We start from the raw sequence: 11,228 nt of genomic DNA, 5'->3' as shown, positions 1-11,228 counted from the left end.
TCACAATTATTAAAAATCCTGTGGGCCACTATTTTACTCAGAAACATATAAGGTCTCCACAAATCAGTGTTGACTTGATTGGCAACTAGTAGGAATGGGATCTCAGATTGTATCTTACAAATTCTTGTGACTTTTTTTCCAGTGCTACTCAACTTAATAGTCATAGTAATTCTATTATTAAAGTAAGCTTTAAATTAAAAATAGTTAAATTACTTTTAATTTGTTCTCAAGAAAGATGTTGTTAGCTTCATGTTATGCTTCTTCTGATCCCTGTGTCCCTGTGGAAGAGGCCAGTGGACAGCAAGGACAGTTTTAAAGCAATAATATTAACTTTCATTTCTATAGAGCATTGGTTTCTTTCATACAGATCTTTTTAACTCTATGATAATGTCTTTGTTTTATATATGCTTTCTCACTTTGATTTTCATAAGTATTATCATTAAAAAGTGTGTATATTTTATCCAAAGCAACACAAAGTTGTAGAATGTATGTATCAATTTCTCTTACTCTCAGTACTGTGAAATGAATTACTTTCTTTACTCAATTTAGCCTTTTCTTTGTTAGCCCACATTTTAGTTGTTTGTTTGCAAGTTTTCTAGCTGTTTTGCACATCTGTAAGCCTTTCCATTCCTATTCTCTCATAGTCTTTTCTTTGATGATGATTTGCCACCCTTTTAAGCCTTGTCACACTTGTCATAAACTTATTGCCATCAGGTCCGTTCCACCCATGGTGATCTCATGCATGTCAGGAGAGAACTCAATAGGGTTTTCATTCAGAAGTAAATGATCAAACCTTTATTTCAAGGTATTCTGGGTAGTCATAGCTCCAACCTTTGCTAAGAGCATTAACCATTATCATCGCTTACAGACTCTCTACTTTTTAAGATACCCTGTTTATTTTCCTTAGGTTCTTTGTTTTCCATCTTACTCTATGTTCTCATTACATGAACGTGAGCAAGCTACAGGATCTTGATGAACTTGAATTCTAGACATTTGGAAATTCTCTTGCTATCATTTCTTTTCAGAACTGTGTCATGAAGAATATAACCTTTCCATCAAATCTATCATTATTATTACTGTAGTTGATGCTTGGGGAAGTTGAGGGTCAACAAAAAAGGAAGAACCTTAACAAGATAGATTGGCACCGTGGCTGCAACAATGAGCTCAAACACAGCAATGGCTATTAGGAGGGCACAGGATGACTAGTGTGTCGTTCTGTTGTGTGTGGGCTTACTACAAATTCAAGAACTGACCCAAAGTCACCCAAAAACACTACATCAATATTTCCATGCAAGTTCCAACTACCAAGCACGATGCTAAATTATTTATATTCAAAATGCCGTGTAATCCTCCTCACAGTAATACTCTAAGGAGCCTAACTATTTGTTACTTCTGCTTCATAGATGGATGAGGAAACTGCAGCTTAGACGTTGCTGTTGTGTATGTTAAGTGAGAACTGATTCACAGTGGACCCTCTAACAGGTTTTCAAAGGCTATAACTCACACCAGAGGAGACTGCTCAACATTATCCCATAGAGCAGTTGGTGGAACTCCAATCACGTGCCATTGGGTTGGCACCATAATTCCTTACCATTAAGCTTCCAGAGCCCCCTGAGGGTAGCGCAATACTTAATCATGTTTCCCAGAGAGGAAACAAGTAGTTCAGTGTGACTCGGTCTCCGCTAACACACTGCATCAGCATTAGAATGATATAGCAATGAAGGAAGTAACAGTAAAAAGGCACTTGGAGAAGTGAATTATGAGTCTGTCTTCTTCAGACAAGAGAGAAAAAGAGAAACTAGCAGTTCAATCTTATTGATCAAAGTTATTAGCAAATGGAGACTCTAGTTAGACCTACAGCATCATCCTAAAGCAGTAGTTCTAAACCTTGACTGCATGATAGATATACATAGAAAGCTGTCTTTTAAAAAATAAGTATAGCAAACTAAATTTGAACCCCATCTCAGACCAATTAAAATAAAGGATTTGCAGAGATTGAAGTCAAGACAGGATCTAGACATAAGGGTGTGTTAAAGGCTTTCTCAATGATTCTGATATGAATGTAGGGTTCAGAAGAGATCTCTAGAGAGTTGAGAGATGTCGTTATGAAGTCCCATAATGATGTGAAATTTAACCAAAGGAATGGAGCCAGTGCTTTGACCTGGTGTGAAACAGGCTAAGCTCAGGTGCTCAGAGAGATGAAGCTGGTGAGAACTTGATAGGCTATCAATAAAAACAGGACTCAGAAGCAAGCATGGGAGGAATACAGGGCCCAAATCATGCTGCTCCTGTTCCTGACGGAGATTTGATGGGTGAGGAGAGAAATACCTAGGAACCACTGACTTCCTAAATCTATGTCTTGGCGAGTAAAGGGCTCTAGATTCGCCTGGCTTTGCTCAGGAGCTGAACCATTTGCAAATGCTTCTGGAAGAAAGCCAATTCTGACACTCTGCTTGCATTGGATAAACTCAGAAACATAAGTATCTTTAATACAGCACTTGTCCCACTGCTGGAACTAAGCAAGTATCAATTTGCTTTATTCTTGTCTTCATTCTCATTGCTTATTGACTCACAGGTTTTTGAATGGGACTCAGCATTAGTTAGGTTTCTTTCAACTCCATATAAAAGAAAATCCCTACCCAATAAATAAAACCTCAGGTAATAACAAAGGCTTAGTAATGTAGAGTGGGTAACTGAACAATTCAATTATTTCAATAATACAAGATATGCCTGTTTCCCCAGTTATATTTCTCTTCCGATCACAATTCAGCCTTCGTCCTCAGGAATGGGCCTCTGCTAGTTCTAAGATGGCTTCAGCAATTCTAGGTATTGCATCCAGTTGTGAAAAAAAAATCTAGATGCAGAAGTAATCTCTTTCTGCCTTTGTCATTATTGTTGTTAGGTGCTGCTGAGTCGACCATGACTCATAGCCACCCTATAAACAACAGATCTGAACTCTGTCTTTTCCTGTGTCATCCTCACCACCACTGTATCCTTGAGCTGATTGGTGACAGTCACTATGGTAAACACATTTATTTGAGGGTATTCCTTTCCTTCACTAACCCTCTTCTTCTCTAAGCATTATGTCTTTCTCCAGATACTCACCCTATTAACAACATGTGCACAATATGTGAGACGAAGCTTCATCATGTTGCCTCTAAGAAGCACTCTGGTTATACTTTCTTCAAGACAAACTTGTTTGTTCTCTTGTCAGTTCATGGTATATTAGTACAGTTCACCAACACTACAACTCAAAGTCATGGATACTTCTTCTTCTGTAATCCTTACTCATTTTCCTACTTTCAAATGCCTAGCAAGTAATAGAAAAGATAGCAACCTGGATCAGGCATTCCTTTTTATCCAAATTGATGTTCTTTTGTACTCTGGAAAGGTCTTTGACAGCATATTTTCCCAATGAAGTGCATTTTTTAAATTTCTTTTATGCTAGTACAAAAGGTGTTGACTGTGGATCCATGTAATAGGATATAATTCACAATTCAACCTTTTCTTTATTTATCATGATACTGCCTATTAGTCCAGTGAGGATTTTCATGTGTGTGTGTGTGTGTGTGTGTGTGTGTGTGTGTGTGCACACGCACGTATGTTGAGTTGTAATCTATAGTAAACGTTGTAGTCTCTGATCTTCGGCAGTAAATTATTCAAGTCCTCCTCACTTTCAGCAAGCAAGATTGTGTTGTCTGCGTAACACAGGTTGTTGATGAGTTTTTCTCCAATACTGATAGCACATTCTCCTTCATATAGTTTAACTTCTCGAATGATGTGCTCACCTCTCTCTCTCCCCTATTTTTAGAGTATAAAACTCCTCCTCCTCCTCCTCCTTTTTCATCTTTTCCTCTTTCCTTACCTTTCCTCCTTGTGCGTTATTTTGGGTACTTAGGGTTTGTTGAAATTCTTGGCTCAGCGGGTTTACAGTTTTCATTAAATACAAATATACTTACATACTGTTTCTTCAAATATCACTTCACGTCCCATACACACCTTTGGGGCTCTCATTTGAGCAAATTGGGCCATTTAATGTTGTCCCATGGTTCCCTGATGCTCAATTCCTTCCTTTTTATTTTTTATTCTCTTTGTTCCCCTGCTACATTCTATGACTATGTTTTCAAGATCTCTAAACTTTTCTGGTATAATGTCTCACCTACTAGTAAGCTTATTCTAGGTGTGTTTTTTTTTCTTCACTCTATACATTTCCGTTTTCCTCCTTACAAGTTTAATTTAGATATTTTTAAATACTACTTTTGTGCCTCTATTTAATTTTGAACTATGTTGTCATAAAACGTTTAACCAGGGAGGATAATAAAATAGCCAACAGGCATATTAAAAGATGCTCAATATCTTCAGCATTCAGAGAAATGCAAATTGAAAACAAAATGATATGTCATTTGACCCTCACTAGGTTGATTAAGATCAAACAAACAAATTTAAAAACAAAAAATATAAAATAAGTTTTAGAGAAGATGTGGAGAAGTCAGAAGCCTCATTTGCTGATGATGGGAATGTAGAATGGTACAGTCAACTGGAAAAAATAAGTTGGCAAGTCCTCAAAAAATAGGGAACTGCTGTATAAACTAGCAATTCTACTCCTAGGCATATAGCCTCACAGTCTAATAAAAGCAACACAGACACAGGTACACCTATGTTCATTTCCATATATTCACAGTCATTTTGAGTGATAAAGAGAAAAGGTATTCCTATAAGTTTTCTTTATTTATTGGGGGATGCATTTAAGCTCATGGGAGAAAGAGGGACAGTCTCCTCCTGTGCAAATTATTCTATTTGAAAACCTGTAGAGAGTCAGATATGGGTCAGTACCAACTTGCACTCACACAACAACAGCATTTAAGTTATTTTAATCAATTTAATTCTTTTAGATCTTACTCTAAGATTTGTTAAGTAAAACTGTCTAAGGAAAATTATGTCTCACTAAACAGGCTTGGAAGCAGGAGGAGCATCCACTTCCTAAAAAGCTTGCCTCCAGGCACGCTATGAACTTAAAGAAAAGATGAAAGTTTTGTATTCAAGACTTTCGTTCATGGGGTCGCTATGAGCCATTTATGACTCGATGGCACTTAACAACAAGGAGGTAAGAAAGGAGACCTTGGGATGTAGTGTATTAAATGTTAGACTGCTAACTGAAAGACTTCCATTTTGAACCCAACAGTACTTCTATGGAAGAAAGATGAGACAATTTCTTCCCATTAATATAAACAGCCTCAAAACCCCTCTGAGAAAATGCTCGTCTGTCATATGTTTTCTTTGGTTTGTGCTGTCAAGTCAGAACTGATTCATAGCTGATCCTCCAGTAGGTTTTCAGAGCTAGTAGATCTCACAGGGAGAGATTGTCTGTGGATTTGAACCACATGCCCTTGAGTTGGCAGTGCAGCTCCTTAGGGTCATCAATAGCAGTGGGATGGATATAAGAAGGAGCCCTGGTGTCAGAGTGATAAAGTGCTCAGCTGTTTACCAAAAACTAGATGATTAGAATCTAGCAAGTGGTTTTGTGGGAAAAAGCTTAGCAGTCTGCCGCCATGACAATTATAGCCTTGAAGATCCGCCAGGGCAGTTCTACTCTGTGCTACTTGATTACTATGAGTTGGAATCCACCCAAAGGCAGGTGTTGAGAAAAGAGTATTTGAATAGTCTGCCAACATCCTATGATTTCTTGAGAGTGTGGAGAGATTGGAACTCTCAGATATCCCATGAATCTTAAGGTTCTCCAACCAGACTGGAGGAGGTAGGTGTTATTTTCCACCCTGTGTGGAGCTGAATGATCCTTTCTATTACCTTGGGTCATTTTCTCACATTCATGTACTACTCTGCTGAAGATTCAAGTGAGACCATCAACACATCTGTTGGTTTCTCTCAGTGCAGTGCCTGTTTTCACACACTCTTCCCTGTGATCTCAAGCTACATGTGACTCCCTCAACTTTAATCCTGTCACGACTGAATTATTATTATTTTTATATAATTATTATTGCTTTGAATCTTTGGTTAATGGAATAAGTTTTTAATAAAAACAGGCAAGCTAAAATCCAGAAGAAAAATCTTTGTGAGATAATAAGGATTTTTATATGCTCATAAGGCGGTAGCTTAAAATCCTTCATGAGGCCTGGAGACTGGAGTCTCCCTCCACTCTGGAAGTCGGCTTGCTAGCTGGAGGGATGTGTGGCATCTTGATAACGGCTCCTAATGGTGGCAGTCAGGCAAGGAAAGTTTCTGGAGTTGGAAGTGATTCAATGGCACATAACAACAACATAACAACAATAAGGGTGGTGCCTGCTCCAGGCAGTAGCTTAAAATCCTTTAGGGCATGAGGGCCTCGGGCCTTTAATTGTTTTTAGTGAAACATTCTTCTAGGCCATATAACCCTGGTATGTCCACTTGCTGTACAGAGGTAACTTGTGGTTGCTGTGAAGCCGAACACTGTGACACTGATGAGTCAAATGAGAGAATGGTTACCCATGGTGGACAGTGTTTGGTGGCACTCCCCAATTAAAACAAGCTTGGAAACAGGAGTGGCATCCACTTCCATAATAGCTTGCCTCTGAAAACCCTATGATCCTGGAGAAAGGACCAAAGTTATACAGGTGTCCATGTCTTTCGGTCATAGGGTTGGTATGAGTTGCCTATGACTCGATGGCACTTATAACAACATATGCTCATATCATTTACATCTTTCAGATATGGACTCTAGTGATAGGATGAATCTGGCGAGGCCATTAACTAAGATTAATGCAGCTATACAGTCCCTACCAGACAGAAGGGTATACCACAGCTGGAACAGGAGTTGCCCAAGAAACCTCAGAGACCAAAAAGGGTGGCTGATGTGTATCCTACAGGTTTTGAGATGATTAAACTCAATCTCTTCAACTTAGAAAGTTCAATGAGTTCTGCCTCACTTTCCTCTCCCTTTCTGAAAACTGTCTCAAGGTGTTAGCCTAAGGCAATTGTAGGCCTCATCTTGTTCATTTCTCATTTCTCATTGTCTGACTGCTTGTATCGAAAAAATCATTATTTCATACATTTTGTCCATCTTGGGGAGAGTTTTTCAAGTAGAAGAAGAAATCTGATCTCTACTTCTTAATTATAAGGAAAAAGTTTCTTACCTCCTTCTGCTTTAAATTTTCCTTTTCTTAATTCCTTATATTGTTAAGAATAATTTGTTTATTTATTAATCTTTTCTATAAAATAGTTATTCATATTTCCTAGCCATTATTCTAATGAATGTTTTTATTGTATCATATGTATATCCACATATTTACATAATTATATATTGCTAGTAATACCTAACTTTTGAAATATTATTCCCAACTTTTTTGCTTTTTTTTTACTCTTAACAATGTAATTTGATAATGAGAGATTATTCATTATAATGAAGTAAAATTTATCACTCATTTTATGGATTTTTGCTCTTATGTAAAAATTCTACTATAGCAAGATATAGATACCTTAAGTCTTTTAAAATTTTGATAGTTTTTATTTTGAATGCAAGTTTTAAGTACTTCTATAATCCACTTTTCATATTTGATTTGAGGTAGGAATCCAATTTAATTTTTCCATAAAGACAACCATTTTTTTCTATAGCTTATTTTACCATTAATTTAAAATGTACTTTTTGCCATCAATGTCTTATGTGTTTACATCTATTGATGTCCTCTATTGTCTTATTGACCTATTTTTCTTATTTTGTTCATTATAATTAGCTTTTTAATTTTAATACATAAAAGTTGAGGAATTAATAAAACTACAATAAAATGAGAATTGTCCAGAGCTTATTTTAACTCTATTTTTTCTTCCACCACTGATTTATCTACATAATCATCCACCTATCATGACTACCACATATAACCTATATCCTCCTTTGCTTATTAATTTCTCAAATTTTATTGTTTCTTGTTAACATTTTCATAGATTATGTACATGTTAATTGGAGATGTGAACAAAGTAAGCTCATCAAATTTATTATATTACTGTCATTTTACTACCTGCATATTGAAACTAAGAATATTTGCCAGAAATGTATGTTCTCACATAGTAAGTTACTTAACAGGGCTGCCATACTTTAGTTAAGTATAGAAAGAGGCCAAGATTGATAGACTAAAAATTTTCATCTTGCTAACTTGTATCTCCTGACTCACCTGAAATAGAAGGGAATGATCATATTTTATCAAGTTATGGTTCCCGAAGGTATTTTGGGTACTTAGTAAACAGACATTTAATTTTATCCCATGCATTTAGAATTACATCTCAAGTTTTGTTCTTACTAGAGACACTAGTGTCTTTCTTTTCTCTAACAATTTAATAAAGCTTCTCAGTTCTAGTATGCAATATCAGCTGTATTTACCATCTGTTGTTATATAAGGTTGTTTTGAAAATTGGTTTTATGGGGAGGGAGAGACAGAAAGAGAGAGAGAGATAAACATGTTGTTGAGGTTGTTGAGTACTGTCAAGTTGGAACTGACTCACCCTCCAGTGGATTTGCAGAGGTTGTAAATCACCTGGGAGGAGATTACCTATCTTTCTCCATAAAGTAGTTGGTGGATTCAAACCATGTGGCTTTGGATTGACACTACAATTCCTAACCACTAAGCCACCTTACTACTGAGAACACCCAGCAGAACTCTTTCACCAAAAAGAGTAGCCTTCACTTACTTTCATACATTGTCATATATTGTTCTGATAGAGCTCACATACTTTTATTTCAAAGATCTTTATTGTGTGTATCAAATACTAGAGTTGTTGTGTGTGATTAGATGCTATTGAGTTGAGGATGATTCATGGTGATTCTATGAACAATAGATCTGAACCATGTCCTATCAAGTATCTTCACTGTGTCAATTCATCTGGTTGAGGATCTTCCTATCTTTCACCTACCCTCCACCTTTCCAAGGATGATGTCCATCTCGAAGGAATAGCTTCTCCTAACATCATGTCCAAAGTATGTGAGATGAAGAGTTGCCAACCTTAACTCCAAGAAGCACTCTGGCTACACCTTGCTGCAGGACATACTTATTCATTCATTTGATAGTGCATGGGATATTAAGTACTCTTATCCAACACCACAGTTCAAAAGCATCAGTTCTCCTGTCATCCTTATTCATTGTCTAACTCCCAGATGAATAGCAAGTGATTTAAAAGACCACGGTCTGAATCAGGTGCATCTCAGACCCAAACTGAGCAAGTAAATATTTTTCCTCAATAATTTGGAGAGGTCCCATATTGCATGGAGATTTTCTCCATGTAATACATCTTTTGGTCTCCTTACTGTTGGTACCAAGTATATTCATTATACATCCAATTAAAATGAAGTCATTGACAGTTTCAAACTTTTCTCTAACTATCACAATATTGTCTATCTAGTGGTAAGAATTTTTTTTGTCTTGATGTTGAGATGTAACTCATGTTGAAAGTATTTCATATATTTAATAATTCATATTCTTTGATCATATGCACCAAGTGCCTTAAGTCCTCCTTATTTTCAGCAAGAGCATGCGATTATTATTCTTTTTTTTTACCAACTGGAAAACATCAGTTTTAATGCATTTATTTATTGTACTCTTTTCTGGAAACCAAAATCACTTTTAATTTCTCTTAACTCAAAAATGTGAAAATTACATAGCTAGACTTTGATGTTCTCTCCCTACTTGGGCCCCCTCTTAGAACCACAGTGACATTGTCTGTTACCAGTTATTCCTTCCTTGTCTAAGGACCATGTTTGTTGTTGTTTGTCAAGAGAAAAAAATCAAAAGTAATGCAATTCTCTTAACACTCTCTGGAAATAGGAATAAAAATATCATATTATGTATAAGAAAATGGAAGAAACTCAAGAAGTTAAGAGGATTTTGCCACCATAATAATCTCATATATTTGTAAAGCCCAAAGAAGCAACCCTATCTCCTAATATTTGATATAAAATACTCTTCTACATACTGTTGTGATTTATTTCATGAAGTGCTCTAAATAATATACTGTTGACCTATTCATCTGAAGTTTCTAATTTAGTTCCCACTATTAAAATACTTTTGGTATGTCTGGAACATAAAATTGTAATTAAACTCTTACCCACTGGCTTTAATTAACTAAGAAGTTTCATTCACATTTTATACTAAAGTGATTAAACAATCAATTTTCAAATATTTCTTTAATGAAGTCATGGGTTTCAGGAAATGAAATGCTATCATTAAATCAGGAAAAGAATGAATTAGATCATTTGACAATTACATGGGATGAAACCTTGGGAGACAGTTCAACCTCAAACATTTTGGAAGAAATATTAGTAAATAGAAATCACACAAAAAAACAACATTTATTCAAATCTATCATAAACTAGAGAGCCTTGGTGGCTTAATGTGTAAGGAGTTGGCTGCCAACTCAATGAAGAAAGTTAAATCTACCAACTGCTCTGTGGAGATGAGCATTCACCTCCTGTGAAATTTATAGCCTCTGAAAACCTACTGGAGGGTCAACTATAAAATTATTCTGGATTGATAGCATTGAGTTAGTTTGGACTATAAACTAACTAATTATTTGTTGTTGTTGTTGTTGTTGTTGTTATGTGCCATCAAGTCACTTGCGACTCATAGCGACCCTATGTACAAGAGCCCTTAACGCCATTCTATCCTGTGCCAACCTCGCCATCCCAAACACACTCATTCCCACCACTCCACTCACAGAATTAATCCATCTCATCAAAGGTATTCCTCTCCTTCGCCGTCCCTCCACTCTCCCAAACATGATGTCCTTCTCCAAGGACCAGTCCCTCCTTTCAACATGTGCAAATTGTCAGACAAAGCTTCAGAATCCTTGACTCCAAGGAGCATTCTGGCTTCACCCTCTCCAGGTCAAACCTGTTTGTTCTCCTAGCAGTCCATGGTATATTCAACACTCTTCTCCAGCACCACAGCTCAAAGGCATCAATTCTCTATCGTCTCTATTCACTGTCCAACTCTCTGATGCATAGCACGTAATTGCAAAGACTATAGACCTGATCGGGTGCACCTTAGTCTCCAGCCTGACATCATTGCTCTTCAGTACTCTTGAGAGGTCCCTCACAGCTGACTTTCCCAATGCAATTATTCTTCTGTTTTCCTGGCTATGCAAGGTAAATTTAGATACATTAACATTTTATTCTTCACAAAATAACACTTTAAGATCTATAGAAATTGTTGCATACTTTCATTAGCTTATTTTCTTTTTATTGAGGGACA

This window comes from Elephantulus edwardii, unplaced genomic scaffold (genome assembly GCF_000299155.1).
Source record: "Elephantulus edwardii isolate Elephantulus edwardi_28Jun2011 unplaced genomic scaffold, EleEdw1.0 scaffold00073, whole genome shotgun sequence".
Classification (NCBI taxonomy): Eukaryota; Metazoa; Chordata; class Mammalia; order Macroscelidea; family Macroscelididae; genus Elephantulus; species Elephantulus edwardii.
Note: the sequence above shows the minus strand (reverse complement) of the source record.